The 20,556-nt window shown below is 41.3% G+C and overlaps 1 protein-coding gene across 1 annotated transcript in view; it reads right to left on the bottom strand.

Annotated features, from left to right (window-relative positions):
• LOC122802675 (cytidine and dCMP deaminase domain-containing protein 1-like) overlaps window positions 1–20,556 on the bottom strand; it is a 1,973,793-nt gene that overhangs the window by 156,821 nt on the left and 1,796,416 nt on the right. The window lies entirely within an intron of this gene.

Raw genomic sequence — 20,556 nt, 5'->3', positions numbered from 1 at the left:
CACACAGCCTTCCTGAAGACACTGGAGAGTATAAATGTCTCTCCAAACACCATCATATTGGGTGACTTCAACTACCCAAACATAGACTGGGAACATTACTCAAGCCCCAATACCCTAGCCCAAAGGTTCCTGGAGTTCATAAACTCAAATCCTATGGAACAACTTGTCACCATTCCCACAAGAGGTGAAAATATACTAGACCTGATCATCACAAACATGGGGACAAAATGCTCCATACCGGAAGTATATCCCTCATTGGTGAGATCAGACCATAAACTAATCTCACTGGAGATCCACATCCGCCCCACCCCCAACAAAAGACCACAGTGAAGAACTTCTCAAAAGCCAACTTCACACTTCTTAAGACTGGTGTGGTATCCTTCAAGGCCCCTGAGCCATTGGAAACCACAACCCACACTGCTGAATCCCTTACAAATGGTTTCTACGAGCACCTCCAGGATTGCATGGATCAAGCAATCCCAAATAAAATCAAGACCCTTTCCACCAAAGGCAAGCGCCCAATCTAGTGGACCCCAGCCATAAACAAACTTTACAACAAGAGGAGAAATCTACTACAAGATAGAGCAAAATCCCTAAAAGGGAAGACATCTCTGATCAATACTAGTAAAAAACTACGATCACTCATAAAATCATCCAAGGCCAACTTTGAGAGAAAAATCGCCAAGGACTCAAAAGACAATCATAAGGCCTTCTTTAGCTATGTTAGAAATCTGGGTGGAAACTCCCAGATATGCTCAGAATTAGTCCAAAATTATACAAAAGTCACTGAACCCACAGACATTGCAAACATACTGGCAGACAGGTTCAGTGCAAATTTCTCCCCCCCCCCCAAAAGGAGAAATATCTATCCCAGCAGAGTGTAGCCTCCCAATCATCCCAAATGCCCAGGTGAGAGCTGCTCTCTCTAAAGCTAAAAACACAGCATCAATGGGACCGGATGGTGTCCCCGGCTGTGTGCTACACGAACTCAATGAGGAACTAAACCCACACATAAGGCTGCTGTTTAATCTTAGCCTTACCACAGGATACGTACCCAAAGTGTGGCGTACGGCAACTGTGGTCCCACTCCACAAAGGCGGTGCTTCTACGGACCCTAGTAATTACCGCCCCATAAGCTTAACAAGCCTGGTCTGCAAAGCTATGGAGAGGATCATAATGGAACTCATAAATAAAGACATAGGGGACCTACAGACATTGGATCCTACCCAATTCGGCTTTGTCAAGGGCAGATCATGTCTCTTGAACTTGGTCGACTTTTTTGAAACAGTCACCAAGGCCATTGATGAGGGTAAGGCAGTTCACACAGCCTACCTTGACCTTGCAAAGCTTTCACACAATACCCCACTCGGGTATCATAGAAAAGCTCACCAGCTTAAATGTAAACCAATATGTCACAAGATGGGTTGCAAACTGGCTCAAGGACAGAACCCACAGGGTTAGAGTTGCTGGTGCCATGTCAGACTCCAAGCCGGTCACAAGCGGTGTCCCACAGGGCTCAGTCCTGGGCCCCCTCTTGTTCGGCATCTACTTTTCAGAAGTGCAGGCAAACATAGGAGGATTGTGGCTGACAAAGTTTGCAGATGACTGCAAACTGGGTGCCAGAGCCATGGCCTTAAGCTAAATGCCAAAAAATGTATAGTCATACCCTTTGGTAAAAACAAGGTAACCCCAAGTTACCACATAGGTGGCAATCCATTAAGCACAGAAGAGGTTATCAGGGACCTGAGGACCCAAGTTGACAGTAACCTTTCTTTTGACACTCACATTGCCAAAGTGGTTAGGAGGACCTTCTACATTGCCCACCTGATTATGAAGGGATTCACATCCAGATCAAGGGAGGTCATTGTTCCCCTGTACTCTTCACTTATCAGACCAATGATTGAGTACAATGCCCCATTCGGAATGTATCTTACCCGACACCTGCAGCAATTGGAAAGACCCCAAAAGTTCCTCACCAAAAGGATAAAGGGCTCAAAAATATGCCATATGCTGCCCGACTGAAGAAACTCCAGCTCTATTCAGTCGCATACCGTCTGCTCAGAGGTGACCTGTGCCTGACATACAAGGCCATGTCCAACCCGGAATTAATGGACATGCTCCACCTCAAAAAATCCAAATCCACCAGAGCCACAAGAGCAAGAGACTTAAACCTCAACACGGATATAAATAGGACGTGCTAGAGGGACAGATTCATCACCCAGAGACTCCCTATGCTGTGGAACAGAATCCCGGTCCATGTGAGACAGAGCACCTCGCTGGCTCTATTCAAGAGGAATCTTGACCAGTGGATGGGAGATCGTAGGTTTACCCCGGGGATCATCTCTGTATCACTGCTGGACAGAGGCACGGCAAACTAATGGGTATAGTATTCTTCAACCTAAGGGGTGGTGAAAGCCACACAACTCTGGCTAGGCTTATAAATGCCCTAGGGCAGATAGCCTAGTATGAACCTATGAACCTATGAACCTATGTAACTCCACATAAATTGAAGAAGGAGTCAGTTCTGGGCACATTGTGGGTGTTGCAAAGAGCACTTCTGGCAAACGTTAACAATTGAAACAATAATAATTTCACAAACTTTAATCATACTTTGACTTAGGAATGGTGTCCATCCCCATTATGGTATGAGAAACCCAAAATACTTAGAGAAATAAAAAAAAAAAAACCTGCAAAATCCCACTTTTTCTACTATATTTCTGCCATCAGTCATCATTTTGCAGGTCTTGTTGTGTTTTAAATAGTCCCTTTCTGCTAAGTCAATACAACAGAACTGATCCATCTTATCCATCTTATAATAATTAAAAAAAAAATGTATTACTGACTATGGCCATCTACATGCTTTACAAACCTTAATGCAATGTTTTGTTAACTATTGATTTTGTCTCAGTCTATAAAGATATCATTCCAAGGTTTATCGCATCAGATTAGAATTTCTATAAAAAATGTTCCCATCCAAGCTATTTTAAGCAAGTATTTTAAAAATAAAAATGCTTACAGATTTCTAACTGTGCCATCACCTCCCATTTCTGCCTGTCTCACCTGTCACTGTTCATCTTTTCCTCTTACCGTCAACATTTAGCAACATCCAGTAATCCATTAATCATCAACAAGAGAAAATGACAGAAAGAGAAGGAGATGTGTGTTTATGTGTGAGCAATCAACAGCAAATAAGTAGAGCAACTACAGCATTTAATTAACATTTGTGCTAGGTTTAGGCTTGTATGCAGTGTTAATAGATAAGTGATATGGATGTTATAGGTGAGGTACAAAGGATGCAAGCAGTTGTTTAAATGTAGAGAAGATATGTGGCAAGTAGTAGGTGGGCTATTGAAATGCAAGATAGAAGAGTGGATTGTTAAGTACAGTAGAATGGCAGTAAATAGATGCAGATATATGGAGCTGAAAGATAGAGAAACATAGTGAGGTAAGTTTGATGAAGAGTTTGGGAAAGATGGTTTAATGGAGGAGTTTTTGAGAAAAGACATGAGAGAGGTGGATGGAGAGAATTAATAGAGAAAAAGCAGATAGCCAGAGTAGGATAGATTAAAGAATATCAATAAAAATTAAGTGTGACTGGAAATGTATGGCATTTGGAGGATGAAGTTTAGTGGGTATGCAGGAGTAGAGGTATTACTCTGGTGAATGGTATGAATATGACTATGTTTCCATCACATATTATTTAAGGTGTTTAAATGTTATGAGGTTATCGGTCTGTTTTGGGGTGAGTGAGATGGAATTCCAGATTTTGGATACTTAGGAGGAATACAGGGAGTCACCTATAAGTTATTAGATTTTATAACTATTTTTCTGTGGAGTAAAGGGTACTTTTGGAGTAGTGGTTTACTACGTTGCTAATGATGCGGCATTTATCCAATTTGCAGATTAGATTGTGTGTAGTGACTAACTGAAAGGTTAGGATATGTTGCAGTTCAGTCCACCAAAGCTGTTTTAGAGTTAAGCAGTGGTGTGTTCTGTATGGGATATTAGCAGCACATTTTGCTATTTTATTGTACCATTGTTCAATAGGTGGGATTTGGTGGCTTGCAGATTTATAAAATGGGAACACCGTATAGAAGGGTAGGGAGTAGATAAGTTGTGGAAATTATTTTCCTAGTGTCTTCTGTAAAGTAGGGCTTTATCCTATAAAAGGCACTAGGTTTTTGGTGTTCTTTTTTTAACTCCTTGTTTTAGATGAAATCAAATTTCACATTTTCATCAATTATCCCTAGAAGTTTTGTGTTGGTTTCTATTTCACTTTTTGTTGGAAGATGTTATGTTGAAGAGATTCTTCTGGTGAGAGAACTGGTGAGAAATCTGCTTGGAGGTAAATAGAACTAATTTATTTATTTATTCATTTATTTATGTATGTATGTATTTATTTATTTATTTTTGGTTTAGTAGAAAATGTGATTCGTGGAGCCAACTTTCAATAGATAGTAAGGATTGTTTTTTTTTTCAGATTCTTAGCAGCGCAGATTAGGGTTGAGTCATCTGCATGTTTACTTGCAGTGTGGAGGTTGTTTATAAATATGTTGAAAAGGATTGGGCCTATCAAAGACCATTGGTGGACACCCACTGCTACAGTCAAAAAGGAGATGTCTGTTTGCCATTTCACAGCATGTTGTCTGCCAGTCCTATTGAAGACAGCTTATTTAGCAGAGGTTGGTGGGATAGAGTGTTGAAGACTTGGCTTTAGATAGATACTGCAGACACAATGTTGCTGTTGATTCTGCTTTAGTTGATGGAGGTGGTAAAGTTAAGAATGTCCGAGACAATACTGTGATGTGGACAAAATCCATGCTCTGTTGAAGATATGAGTTTATTATCAGAGAAAAAAGTTAAGTAGTTGTATTTGGATGCACTTTTCTAGTACTTTAGAAAGAGGTGACAGAATGGTTATGGGCTAATAACTGCAGAGATCTGTGGAATTCCCACTTTTATGTCACCTTTATATGGACCTCCATCGATGACCAAGCTAATTCCTCCCTTATCAAGACTTGATGAACACCTCCCTCTCCTTCAGTCAGAAGATAATGAAGTTCTCACTTCTTGGCAGAGGGTGCCTGAAGTCTGACCTGGCTGGGTGTGTGGATTTCTTGAGCCTTAGCAACTTCCTATGGACCCACACCAGCAGGACCAGGTAGATCAGACTGACAGTCTGAGGACTCCAAAACTAACACAGAGGAACCATCTGTCTCAGACCACTGTAAATAGGTGGATTAACAAATATCTTCAAAAACCTCTTTTTTCAAATGTTTATCATCTTCTTCTTCTGCTTTGACTGAAGGGTAATATCCATGAAAGAGGCTTCAGAAGCCATGGTCACCCATGCTAAGACCTTTGGATGATGGTTTTCAAGAAAAAAGATTTAATCTACCAAGCTGCCTACAACCAGCTTTGGAAGTGAAATATAAGCAGATGTCACAAGGCCTGTCTCTCACTTAGGGTAGAAAACACAGGCTGTGAGGGTAAATTTCCCTTTTCCAGCAGACAAAATCTACTACTAAAAAACATTATTCACAGAAAAAAGTAAGGAAGTTTCCAAGTGGGGTACTTACCTGTCCACAAAATTTAGTCTTAAGCTGACTGCTGATACATCTTAATAAGTATGAAAATGGAGCAACCAGTGCTGACCCAAAACTAAAAATACAAAACACACACACTGCCAGCAGTCAGGAACACTCGAAGAATTCTTCTTGTGCAAAATAAAGCAATGATAAGCAGCAACCAAGAAATTCAGCAATAAAATCCAGTTTAATGTAAACGGAACAATAAAAACCACAGGATTGAATGCTTTCTTCCCTTGAACTGGGGATTTCATCAGAATCATCACTCATTTCCTTTACTACCAATTTATACACACGCTTAATGACATCACAAATTAATTAATTGACAATAGTTATGAACACATCTTACAATAAAATCATGTATAAAAAATAATAAAACTTATTAAAAATGTATCTATTAAACCAACTCTATTTGTTAACTACATCAGTCATTAATTTAATTTAATATAATGAACTTTTCAAACATTCAGAAGGATGTACTAATTTTGATGGTTTTTCATTTGCAATTTTAGAAAAGGTATTGCCTAACCATGGAGGAGGAGACTATAGAAGTCACATAGAAGCAAGAGAGACAAAATGGCAGATAAGCCTGTTATAGTCCAGGCTTAAATGAAATAATTTCACTTAAACCTGTTTTGGTTCACAAAGCCACATTACATTAAATTAAATTAAATTAAATTAACGACTGATGCAGTTAACAAATAGAGTTGGTTTAATAGATAATAAGTTTTATTATTTTTTTATGCATGATTTATAGGTTCATAGGTAGGTACTAGGCTATCTGCCCGAGGGCATTTAGAAGCCTAGCCAGAGTGTATCGGCTTTTGCCACCCCATTGATTAACTGATCCTCTGTCAAGTAGAGCCAATGAAGTTATCCCAGGGGTGTATTTTCTGTTACCCATCCACTCGTCAAGGTTTCTCTTGAAGAGTGTTAGTGAGGGGCTCTGCCTAATGTAGTTTGGAATTTTGTTCCAAAGCATGGGGAGTCACTGTGACAGGAATCTATCCCTCCAGCATGTTCTATTTATTGCTGTGGTGAGGTTTAGCTCACTAGAGCACGTGGCTTGCAGTGACTTGGATTTCTTTAGGTGGAGCATGTCCATCAATTCTGAGTTGGACATGGCTTTCTAAGTCAGGCAGAGATCACCTCTGAGTAAGCGATATGCCACTGAGTACAGCTGGAGTTTTTTTCAGTCGGGCTGCATAGAACATATGTTTGAGGCCAGTAATCCTCTTGGTGAGGTACTTTTGTGGTCTTTTCAGCTGTTGGAAGTGTCTTGTGAGGTACATCCCAAATGGGGCATTGTACTCTATGATGGGAATAATGAGTGACGAGTAGAGGGGCACTATAACCTCTTTGTTTTTAGATGCTAACCCTTTAGTAATTAGATGGGTGACATAGAAGGATTTCCTAACTACTTTGGCAATATGATTGTTAAAGGAGAGATTACTATCTACCTGGGTCCCCAGATCTCTTATTACATCTTCTGTATTAAGGGAGCTGCCACCTATGTGGTAATTCATGGGTGTTTTGTTTTTCCCAAATGGGATGACTATGCATTTTTTGTCATTTAGCTTGAGGCCATGACTTTGACACCAGGTGTCCTTCTCAGTAAGGCCCTTTTTTGAGGATGTCTGTGTCAGCCGGGGAGTCAATTATGGCTCCCAGTTTGCAGTCATCAGCAAACTTGGTTAGCCATAGTCCTCCTGTGTTTGCCTGTACTTCTGAGAAGTATATGCTGAACAGTAGGGATCCCAGGACCGAGCCTTGCAGGACACCAATTGTGACTGGTTTAGAGTCAGACCTGGAGCCCACTATTCTTATCGTGTGAGTTCTGTCTGTAAGCCAGTTGGCAACCCATCTCATAACGTAGGGGTTTATGTTCAGGCTGGTGAGTTTTTCTGTAATACCCAAGTGGAGAATGGTGTCAAAATTCTTGGCGAGGTCAAGGTAGGCTATGTGAACCACTTTTCCCTCGTCTATGGCCTTGGTGACTGTCTCAAAGAAGTCAACCAGGTTTAGTAGGCATGATCTGCCCTTAACAAAGCCGAACTGGGTTGGGTCAAGTGTTTGGAGGTTCCCAATGTCTTTGTTAATGAATTCCATGATGATGCGCTCCATAGCCTTGCAGACCAGGCTTGTCAGGCTTGTGGGGCGATAGTTACCGGGGTCAGTTGTGGCCCCTCCTTTGTGGAGAGGAATAACCGTTGCTGTGCACCATTCTATGAGCATGTAGCCTGTGGAGAGGCTGAGGTTGAACAGCGTGTTTAGGTGGGGGGGTTAGTTTGTTCTGTAGTTCGTGCAAGACGCAGCCTAGGACACCATCTGGTCCCATTGATGCTGTGTTTTTGGCTTTTGAAAGGACTGTTTTCACCTGTGCATCTGTGATTTTTGGGACACTACACTTTTCTGGTATTGTTGTGGGCCCTTTTGGAGGTGAGAGGGGGGTGAAGTTTGCACTGAATCTATCTGCCCGGATGTTGGCAATATCAGCAGGTTCAGTATATTTTGTGCTATTTTACACTAGTTCAGTACATATCTGCGAGTTGCCACTTAGATTCTTAACATAGCTAAAGAAGGCTTTGTGATTATCTTTTGAATCCTTGGCTATTTTTCTTTCGAAGTTAGCCTTGGAAGATTTCATGAAGGATCTTAGTTTCTTACTGATACTGATCAGGGATGTCTTTCCTTCTTGGGATTTGCTTTTTTTTCTTAACTAGTTTCCTCCTTCTATTGTATAGCCTGTTTATGGCAGGGGTCCACCAAACTGGTTTCCTTCTCTTAGAGGAGTGAGTCTTGGTTTTGCTAGGGATGGCACGATCCATGCATCCTTGTAGGTGCTCATAGAGTGCATTTGTAAAGGTTTCTGCATCTTGGGCAGCGTTATCCTTTAGTTTTGGGGCTGTGTAACTTACCACCTCTGTCTTAAGTAAGGTGAAGTTTGCTTTAGAAAAGTGTTTTACTGTAGTTTCCTTAGTTGGGGGTGGTGGTGGGGTGTGGACATCCAGAGTGATTAGTTTATGGTCTGATTTAACCAGTGACAGGTTGACCTCTGGTGTGGAACACCTGTCGCTCATGTTGGTGATGATCAGGTCCAATATGTTTTCACCTCTGGTAGGGGAGTTTACCAGCTGATCCAGGGTGCTTGAGTTGATGAATTCCAGGAAGAGCTGGGCCTGGGAGTTTGTACTCGAGTAGTTTTTCCAGTGAATGGTAGGGTAATTGAAATCACCCGATATCAGGGTGTTTGATAAGACCTTTGTGTTTTCCAGTATCTCCAGTAAGGTGGAGGGGTGGTCCTGGGTCATGGAGGGTGATCTGTAGCAGGCCACAATTTGCATTGCAGATTTGCCCGATGTTAGTTGCACATGGATGATCTCAGAGGTATCATGCTGCGCCACTAACCTGGAGGTGTAGATATCCTTGATGAATATGGATACACCCCCTCCTTTTGTGTTTCAGTCCATGTTCTGTGGCCGAAATGTGTGGTATGAGTTGTAGCCCGGTAGTGCTGGGGTGCTCTCTGGAGCCTTGAACCAGGTTTCAGTTACTGCACAGATGTCGATGTTCTCCATACTGAGGAGTGCTTTGAGCGCATACATTTTGAGATTTAAACTCCTGGCGTTGAGTAGCATAACCCTCAGTTTTTTGTTAATTGTGCTGTTTACGGAGGAGGGTTTGACTTTTGAACCTTGCCTAAAAAAGGCACCATGGGGCAGCAAAAGCCTCGGCTAGGGGTGACAGGTGCAAGCCATCTCTTGCGAAGCAATGTTGCTTATCGAGCATGTTGTCCCAGGCTGACAGACACTGGATCTCCTTTAAATAACACCAGAAGCTTAGCCAATTATTGAAATTGATACTTTTTTTCTTTATACTGAGGTATCATTCTTGGTGAGGGCAGGATGCTACTCAGTGTCAGGGTCTTACCAGCCTGGGCTACATGATCAGAGAGCTCTTCCATGTCTCTTTTCATGTAGTCCAGGGAGGTACATCTCAGGTCATTCACACCAACATAAACAATGACAGAGTCATATTTGTACTTGTTCTGGAGTGACCTGAGTGCTTGTGTTATGTGGCAGATTCGGGCTCCTGACAGGCAGCTAACAGTAACCTTCTGCTTGTCCAGCCTAGTGAGTGGGACATCAGTGTGCCTGACTACAGAGTCACCTATTACTAGTGTGTTAGGTATGTTATTTCGCTTAAGGGCTGTGATTGTGCGGCACACTGATTTTGTGTTTTATGTGTTGTCTGGTTTGTGATGGGAGGTGCAGGTTGTTTGGGTGTCTGCTTTGGAGGTCTCTGATGCTTTAGCAGGTTTTTATTTAGAGCCTCCGAGTATTATTTTGTGTATTTATGTGTATTTTTTGCCAGTGCTGTTTTAATAGGTCTGTGTGCGGCTGGAGGTGTGGTGCAAGTGTAAACCTTCTCCTCTTGACTGTCTGTTCCAGTCTTGGGTGGAGACAGCTTAGCTTCCAGTTTGGCTGTATAATTGCATCTCTCGCATATGTTAGTGTTTTGTGGTAGGAGGAGAGGGTTGTCTGTGTACATGAGGCAGTTGTAACATTGACTCAAGATACCCAGATTCACAAGCTGGACTGGAGAGTACACCTGAAATTGCCCTTTGGTCGTTCCTGAATAGTAGGGTGAGCTGCCTAGTCACTTGGCTGGTGAGGGGTGAATAAAGAGCCTTGCCCTGCTGAGCAATCAGTGTCAGGGTATATTAGTGCTTGCTATTAGGTCTGAACAAGTGCTGGGCTGTAGAATGCTTTTTGACTGCTTAGGTTGAGAGTTAGACTAGTTTCAAAGGAAAAACTGAAGAGGAGACTTAGTGGAGCCGGGAATAATTTAACCATAGCTAACCGGCACTGTCCGGTGTGCAAAACTGTGCAAACACAGTTTTTCTAGTAGGGTAATGAAAGAGATAGAAATTAGCCCAAAATGTCCAATAAACTACTAACTTCTGGGCTGGAACCATTCCTCCAGGGACAGATAGGTTGCTCAAAGCTCCCCTCTCTCACAGGTGAACAGAGAAACTTCCTTCTATCCAAGTAAGGTATGGGCAACTCAGAAACTAGTATCACAGCCCTGAATTCAGCACTAGCCGGAAAACTGGACTATACTAGCTTAGAAAGGTGGGAAACAAGGAATTTTTTTTGTTTTTTTTTTTGGGGGGGGGTTGAACAGATAAGGCAAGAACAATAAAAAATACACTTAAAACAGCTTTAAATGACTACAAATGATCAGAAAAGGCTATCGCACTTTAGTGTGTAGCCTACAACAGTTAAACAAATTATTTAAATAAAAAACAACTTTTTAAAAGTGCAGGCAGTCAAATAAGTACAATATGTGAAAAAAAACCAAGCTTTTAAATCACAATAAACACTGGAAAATCTGCGTTTAGGCGGAAAACAGTTAAGTACAGCTAGAAAGTACAGAAAACTGATACTTAATCACTCCAAAGTCTCTCTTCTAAGCTAGAAGGCTTGTATCAGTTTAAGACTTTCTACTGCTACCCAGTAGGTTAGTTACAGGAAAGATGGGAAACAAGCGCAGATGTGGTCTTTTAAACCAGAAAATTGAAAGAGATGGACAAGCTGTCCAAATGGTCAATAAACTACAATTTCTGGGCCAAGAACCTCTCCTCTCATGTTAGACAGGCTACTCTAGTGCTTACCACTCCCACTGATAAGCTAGAAGGCTTTCCTTCAACACAGAAAGGCTTGGGGGGCTCAGAAGCTTACCAATAGTCCTGGATACAGCAACTTTGTATCTGGACTAGGCTACTTACAGGAAATGTGGGAAACAAGCACAAGTGCTGCTTTTAAACCAGAATGTTAAAAGAGATGGAAAACAACTGCCTAAATGGCCAGTAACTACAATTTCTGGGCCAGGAACCACTCCTCTTGTGGTAGATAGGCTACCTAATGCTTACTGATAAGCTAGAAGGCTTCCCTCCAACACAGAAAGGCTTGGGGGCTCAGAAGCTTACAAAGTGTCCTGGATAAAGCAAATCTGTACCTGGACTAAACTAGTTACAGAAAAGGCAGGGAACAAGTACAAACACAGGCTTTTAAGCCAGCAAGTTGAAAGAGATGGAAAACTGCCCAAACGGCCAAATAAACTAGAATGTCTGGGCCAAAACTCACTCTTCCCGTGGAGGATAGGCTACCTGTTGCTTACCACTCCCACTGATAAGCTAGAAGGCTTCCCTCCAACACAGAAAAGCTTGGGGGGCTCAGAAGCTTACTAACAATTCTGGATACAGCAACTCTGTAACCAGACTAGACTAGTTATTAGGAAAGGCGGGAAACAGGCGCAAGTGCGGCTTTCAAACCAGAAAGTTGAAAGAGATGGAAAAAAACTGCTCAAACAGCCAATAGCTACAATTTCTGGGCCAGGGACCGCTCCACTTGTGGTAGATAGGCTACCTGATGCTTACCACTCCCACTGATAAGCTAGAAAGCTTCCCTCCAACACGGAAAGGCTTGGGGGGCTCAGAAGCTTACAAAGAGTCCTGGATACAGCAAATCTGTACCTGGACTAGACTAGTAACAGGTAAGGCAGGAAACAAATGCAAACACAGGCTTTTAAATCAGAAGGTTGAAAGAGATGGAAAAGCTTCCCAAATGGCCAATAAACTATAATTTCTACCATTCCTCCTGTGGTAGATAGGCTACCTAGTGCTTACCACTCCCACTGATAAGCAGGAAGGCTTCCCTCCAACACAGAAAGGCTTGGGGGGCTCAGAAGCTTACTAACAGTCCTGGATACAGCAAGTCTGTATCTGGACTTGACTAGTTACAGGAAAGGCAGGAAACAAGCTTAGATTTTTTTTTTTTTTTTTTACAGAAAAGCAGCTAAAACAGCAGTAAATACAATTCAAATTGCAGTGCATGCCAGCACACCCGAGTAAGCAAGACTGAGAGTAAGAGCGACTGAACAGATAACAGCACACAGAAGAGCAACTAAGATTAAGAGCAGATGAATAAAAAATATATATATATATATATATATATATATATATATATATATATATATATTTTTTTTTTTTTTTTTTTTTTTTTTTTTTTATTTATTTTTATTTTTTTGTTGAGGCAGGGAACAGAGCAGGATTAATAGGCTACAGGGGTTGTCCTTCCCAAATGCTCTCTTTGAACACAGTAGGAGTGCTTGAAATCAGAATATGATCTCACTGCACTCAGCTGAGTGAGCAAATGAGATGGGCCCAGAAGGAGTATCCAAATACAAATCTACAAGTTGGGCAGGCAGTTTCAAAGCCACCAAAATTAACACCAAAACAAGAACAGGGAGGATGGGTAGGGAACTAACTGTAGCGAGAGACAGCCACAACTTCAGTTGAGTTAATATTCAATGAAAAACACAAATAAATTAAATACAGTACTATATGAAAAAGAGCAGATAAAAGTGTACTTAAATTCAATTATACACCCAGCTGATTTCAGGTAGATGTTAGCCGGCCAAAGCTCAGATACTAAGCAGAGATAACTCAAAATGTACCACTTATATAAGGCAAGACAGAATATCAGTGATGAGGTGAAACTACTCCCGACTGCTATCAATGGCTACACAGAAATTCTAACAAGTACTCTGTAGAGAGACAGTCACAACTTCAGTTGAGTTAATATTTAGTGAAAAACACAAATAAATAAATTAAATACAGTATTATATGAAAAAGAGCAGGAAAAAATGTACTTAAGTTCACTTATACGTCCAGTTGATTTCAGGTAGAAGTTAGCCGGCCAAAGCTCAGATACTAAGCAGAGATAACTCAAAATGTACCACTTATATAAGGCAGGACAGAATATCAGTGATATGGTGAAACTACTCCCAACTGCTATCAATGGCTACACAGAAATTCTAACAAGTACTCTGTAGAGAGACAGCCACAACTTCAGTTGAGTTAATATTCAGTGAAAAGCACAAATAAATAAAATACAGTACTATATGAAAAACAGCAGATAAAAGTATACTTAAATTCACTTATACATCCATTTGATTTCTGGTAGATGTTAGCCTGCCAAAGCTCAGATATTAAGCAGTGATAATTCAAAATGTATCACTTGTATAAGGAAGGACAGAATATCAGTGATGAGGTGAAACTAACCCCCCACTGCTATCAAGGGATACACAGAAATTCTAATAAGTATTCTGTAGAGAGACAGCCACAACTTCAGTTGAGTTAATATTCAGTGTAAAACACAAATAAATAAATTAAATACAGTGCTATATTAAAAAGAGCAGGTAAAAGTGTACTTAAATTCTTTTATACGTCCAGTTGATTTCAGGTAGATGTTAGCCAACCAAAGCTCAGATATAAGATGTGTTCATAACTATTGTCAATTAATTAATTTGTGATGTCATTAAGTGTGTGTATAAATTGGTAGTAAAGGAAATGAGTGATGATTCTGATGAAATCCCCAGTTCAGAGGAAGAAAGAGCTCAGTCCTGTGGTTTTTATTGTTCCGTTTAGATTAAACTGGATTTTATTGCTGAATTTCTTGATTGCTGCTTATCATTGCTTTATTTTGCACAAGAAGAATTCTTCAATGGTTCCTGACTGCTGCAGTGTGTGTGTTTTGTATTTTTGCTTTTGGGTCAGCACTGGTTGCTCCATTTTCATACATATTTAGTCGTTTTTGGAGCTTTAGCAGGATGGATTCACTTGATGATATCCCATCAATCTTTTCACCTGTGCACAGAGACGATTTAAATAAAGTGCACTCAGAACTGGCCATTGTTAAGGGGGAACTATCGAGATTAATAGACTTGCTTACCCAGCAAGATAGTGACAACATTACAGGATGCCTTAAAAGGAAAATGCATTGCTCATCCGATGACATCAAAGAAGTTTTAAATGAGAAAGATCAACAAACTAGTCCAAATCAGCCGTTTGAAGGAACAGTGTTTCCACCAGAAAGTACATGCATCGGTACTGTTTTAGGTGCTACAAACAGCCATGAAAAAGAACTTTCTGAGATGGTGAGGACAGGAACTAGGTCCAAACTTTCAGGTACTGTCAACAAATCTGAGGGACGCATTCCCCCGGATTCACTAATCCTCATGCAGGACTAGTTTAGTCCTGCACAGAAGCGCCCATTTAGGAGCAGGATGGCAGCGCACCATGCATATTAATGAAGGCGTGCTGCCTGAGCTCCCAGGCTTACATGGAGTGTGTACAAGTGTAGGGGGTATGTCTTAAAGCAGAGCTCTCAGAATAAACACACCCCTGCAATGTAGAAAAGCAAAAAGTGTTAAGAGATGAGCGAGATCGCTCATAGATGTCCACATATCCCCACCAATACTTCCCCATTTGTACAACAGCAACAGTACTGAAAAAGAAAATAAAGAAACCCTTTTATTTTTTTAAAACACCGATTAAAGCTAACTGTAGGTGCGCAGGTGTGCCCATCGCTTAGCTACGGTTAAAGCAGCTTAAAAGGCTGAAGAGGATAACAAGGAAGATATATGTAAATGAAGCAGCACAGCAATAGTGTAGTGGGCAGACCATCCTCCTAACGAGCAGGCATTCCGGTCCGAGTCCCACTGCAGCATATTCCATTCTCCATGTGAAATCTGTATATGAACATTTTTTTTTGCTGTATAACCTACTAAATAACATTTAAATGTGAACTGGAGTACTGCATTAAATGCACATGTGAAGTGTCAGTGTCATAATGAATAAGGCACTAGTAAGCAGGTTTAAGCACAAATAAGCAGTAGTAAGCATGTATAAACACTAGTAAGTGTGTTTAAGTGTGTTTGCATGGGGGTAAGCATTGCCTACACAGATTCAGCAAAGTAGAAGCTAACTGAGTGTATGAAACTGTAACCGGAGGTTAGCATTGCTTAGCTCTGCGCAAACCTGCTTACAACTGCTTTAAAGTGCCTTAATCACTCTGTACCCAATGGCCCGTGTTCTTCCCAGAAACAAAATAAACAGCTTCTACAAGGCTCGAACTCAGGACCCTGTACACTACAGTCACAGTACTTATCCACTATCCCAACACAACAGCACATAAGAGTGAGATTTTAAGAAACAAACCTCTCCATAGGAAAACAAGCTGAACATGTGAAAGGACATTCTATACAGCCTTATGTTGTATACCCAGCTAAATATAAATAAATATAAATATGTGAACTGGAGTACTGCAGTAAGCACAGATGTGAAGTGTTATTGTAATAAATTGTAGAAGTCCCCAGGACCCCATACAGTGCATGTACACATGAATCATGGCTACCAGACACATATATAACCTGTAATGAATAATAAATCACTGCCAAAAAGCAAATATAATGCTAAGTAACTGTTAAAAAATGCTAACCGCTGCACAGCTTAGCTTGTTAAGTGCAAACAATGTGTAGGGCAGCTGATTCAATCTGCCTATTGGTATACCTCCTTAAGCACTGCCAACCTTAGGTAAGCAGGTGTGCCCATAGCTTAGCCTTTTCAAAACTAGTCAATCTTGGAAAGTGCAGGAATTTGGCCATATTTAAATCCCACAGGCGGGACTACTTCCCATAACTGGTTGTAGCTCCCTACCAGGCAAAATGGCAGGTGTGGATGAAGGCACTCAATTTAGAGCACAGCTCTGGGGCATCCAGGAGTCAAAAATCATGGTATGGCTCCTGGTAAAACACCATGAGCAGAGACTACTGCAGGGCCAGTACCAGGGCTCGCAGTATAACACGGAGGCCTGGGACAGTCTCGCCCAAGACCTCACCAGTGCCACAGGTATCCCCCGGACTGGTGAGCAGGTCAGGCACCACCATGCTGACCTGAAGCAGCAGAGGGAGGATGTACTGGAACAGTGGATCCAGGACTCTCGGCAGATGCCTAATGCCCCAGTACTTAGTAAGTACCCATTCTACTAAGTAGTTAATAATTGCCTAGCTTATGTATACTATGGATAGGTATGGCTAAATATCACTGTATTTCTCTGACAGCTGTAGATGAACGGGCTGTGGACCAGCAAGCCCAAGATGCTAGGTTGCAATGGCTGCATCGCGAGGCAGGTTAGTAATCATTCAGCATGTACTGTCATAACAACTAAATATAAGAGCCTTAGAAAGTGTCATACCAGTAGAAATAAATGTGTAATATTCTGTGAATAAAGGTACAACCCCTGGAGTGCTTCTGTTTACTCTTCTTTCATATGTTGTTGAACTGTTGCATACTATAAATAGTACTGTTGTATTAAGCAGTGTTATCCACTGTTATGCAGATAAAATGTGTATGCAGTTCTGTATAACAATGTTGGAAGTGCCAAGAGGTCAGTCATATTGTACAACTGAGGGAGACTTACACAGAAAACAGTAGAAAGCTTCCCATCAGTTCCCTGATAGCACAGTGTACTGTGATGTTAACTGTAATTTTGTTTGTCACACACAGCAGGGGTTTGAATCCCAGGAGTGCTAGTAAGTTGTATGCATAATCATACCCCACAACTGTACAGATTTTGTTGCAATGTTCAGATAGAAAGCTGTATGCATAATTACACCCAGCAACCGTACAGAATTTGCTAGAAAGTTCATATAGAAAGTTGTATGCATATTCATACCCCACAACTGTTCCAATCTGTCCAGCATGTCCAGATAAATGGCCCACATCACCAGCCTGGTACCCTGTTCCCCTAAAAAATCAGTGTGATGACCCAAGAAATGTAGACAGCAGTTAATGACATATAACTGATAGTCAGATGTGTACATACTCACCCAAAGTGTATGAGAGCAATTATCAACATATGTTGCATTAACACCTGCATCTTGTCATGCCTGTATGTAAGACACAAGTCACATATATAATAATCTATAAACATACCAGTGTACAATATAAGGTCATTGGGTAGTGTAATAATACATGTAAGGGACAGATCACTGCAGTGACTAAGAATGTTTTGAAAACTACAAGAATATATTAGTTGTTAATAGAATCTCTCTCTCACCCCTACCATATGTGCAAAAATAACCCAATGACACACCTCAATCGGTATGTGTACACAACAAACTTATGTTGGGACATATATCCTAATGGTTTATAAATATTCACATTTGTTTTGATGCATGTGCCATGTTAAATACACCCATATTGGTGGCTTGTTGCCATCAATGAAACCTGCATGCTGTTGTAATGGCCACTGTTGTTCCATATATGCATGTGTTTTGCTTGCTCTGCAGCTGTTTTAAATCTGGTGTTTTGGGGTAATGGGAATACCTATGCATGCTGTTATAACTAATTCTGAATGCTGTTGACTATTACTAACCCATATCTGTCATAAACCTGCTACAACATAGCTCATATGGGAAGGCCGGTCCCAGCAGACCCACCTGTCCCACCTCAGCTGGCCATGGCACCAGGCACCATCACATCTGGGGCCCAGCCTGGGACCTTCTCCTCTGTTGGCCCTGTGCCACCTTTGGGTGGAACTGCTGCAGGGGATGAGCTTGCCCCCCCCCCTGGGAGCGGGCGCAGAGAGGAACATGTCACCCATCATCAGGTCTGGGCCATGGTACATAGGGAGCTCAATATAGTGTTTGGAGACCAACTATGCCAGCTTGAGGGCCGAGTGGTGCAATTAGAGGGTGAGCCTGCCCCTCCTCCACAGCCCCCAGCACAGCCACCTTTGGAGCCGTGAAGGTGCAGTGGTGACTGCCCATGGGTGGGGACCTCAGTCCCATTGTTTCCATTTGAGAGCTCATGGGCTTGAGACTTCCAAACACCCCTCCCCATCCAAGGTGTTCCCCCCACATGTGTCATATACTGCCCCTGTATGCTGTCTTGTCTGTCTTGTCTGTCATCCTACCCAACTTATCCTCCCTGAGCATACCTACTCTCCTTCCACAACATCCCACTCTCACCTTAAAAAAAAAAAAAAGGCAATCTGTTTCCAAAAAGAAATCATGCCCCATACATAGCTGTCCATTTTTCACACATGTCCACTGGACACATGTGATCTGGTCTAATTGGCATCACAGCATATTATTGTTGTCCTCACCCCTCTCCCAGGGGTTGGAGTGCTCAAATGTACCTCCAAATTCATTGCATATGCACAGCTGTTGCTGTAGAAGAAATGGGCAGCTATGGACCTTCCCTACACCCTTCCTGCACATCCCTAGCTATCTTGCCTACTGTCTTTCCCTCTTTCTGCCCCTTTTTCACCACTTTCCTATCACCCCTTTTTCTTTTCTTTTAAAGAAATTAGCACGGGGTAAGCGGGAGTAGGCACTTTTAAGCAGCAGGAAGCAGGTTTCAGCCCATTTGCGTGGGGTAAGCTATGTCTACAGAGGTTAAGCAATTCAGAAGCTGAGTATTAAAAGCTGTAACCAGAAGTTAGCATTGCTTACCTCCGCACAAACCTGAGCAAACCTGCTTACAACTGCTCTAAAGTGCCTTAATCTCTCTGTATCCAATGGGCCGTGTTCTGCCCAGCAACAAAATAAACTGCCTCTGCAAGGCTCGAACCCAGGATCCTGCACACCATACACAAAGTGATTTGCCACTAAATCATGGCAGATATACATAACCCTGCTGTTTTCACAAACATATCATCCAGCCCAGTCATTCAACAGTACAGAGAATGTATTTCAACATGTAGATGTATCATGTGTGAGTAAATATATTAATGTCTAAACAGGTACAATATATTGATATATGTATATGTGTATATATATATCTATATATATCTATATATATATATATATATATATATATATATATATATATATATATATATAGATATACACACATGTATAAATATATATGAACATATAAACATGCAAATGCCTACATCTACAGATACATATGTCTACATCTACATGTCTAAATATATACGGCAGGTTATATATATATATATATATATATATATATATATATATATATATATATATATATATATATATATATATATATATATGATACATATGTAGTACGTGCACACAATATGGAGCAGCCAGTATTCCTAGAGTCACCACCTCACCAACTGGAGACTGTATGAGCCACCCATACGAATGACATTCATAGCCTGCAACATATACGCACAGAGATATAAAAGGGTATAATACCACACACAGGTGTGCATAAATGAATGTGAAAGCTTTATTTGTGTACTATGGCAGTTGTATATGCCATGTCATATAGCTGTTTAGACACTGACGTCCATATAAACAATGTAATGCAACTGTGAAACAGTTATAATAAGACAGTAGTCTGGAATGGTTGACATATGTTGCTGTCCAGGCCGAGGCCTTCAAGTAGTAGAATAGTAATGACAGACTGTGCCACAGCATACCAGATAATCAACAGTACGTAATGCAGATGTATAGTTTAGCAGCCTCTGTCTACACTCTGTACACAATCCCTAGGTGGTACAGACCCCAGCTGACACAATGAGATGTGTCTGTTACATAACAAGGCATAACTGACACCATCGCAATCACACTGACAAACAGAACATTCTGTATGGCAGGAGGCAGTAGGCCTGCATTTACCCAAGGTGGATCATATGGTAATGTACATCCAGATACCTTAAGGCAGCTTACCCCAGATACCCACACATGTTGTAAGAGCCTAGGTTAGTCATGGTGCATCCCCCCCAGACTCACTTATACTGGGCCATATACCACTGTTACATACACTGGCCTCTGGAGTGCATTAGGACACACATGTATTGTGTAGGTGAAGCCCACACATATATGGCCCCAACCCCCCAGTATGTATGGGGGACACAACAGCAGTGGAGTGATGGCAGGAATGTCAGCATGGCATACACACAACCCACTACATAACAACCCCTGACAGCATATCATATGTGCAAAGCCTGGTATGTAGGTGTAGGACAGAGGCTGGAACACAGGCACATATGTGTAAAACTGTTGTCATACACTAAGCAAGATATGTATATGTGCATATATCTATATGGATATATGTATACTTATGTATACATATATG

The sequence above is a fragment of the Protopterus annectens genome, chromosome 5.part0 (genome assembly GCF_019279795.1).
Source record: "Protopterus annectens isolate FY-2018-M chromosome 5.part0, PAN1.0, whole genome shotgun sequence".
Lineage (NCBI taxonomy): Eukaryota > Metazoa > Chordata > Ceratodontiformes > Protopteridae > Protopterus > Protopterus annectens.
This window is presented reverse-complemented; position numbering and strand designations above follow the sequence as displayed.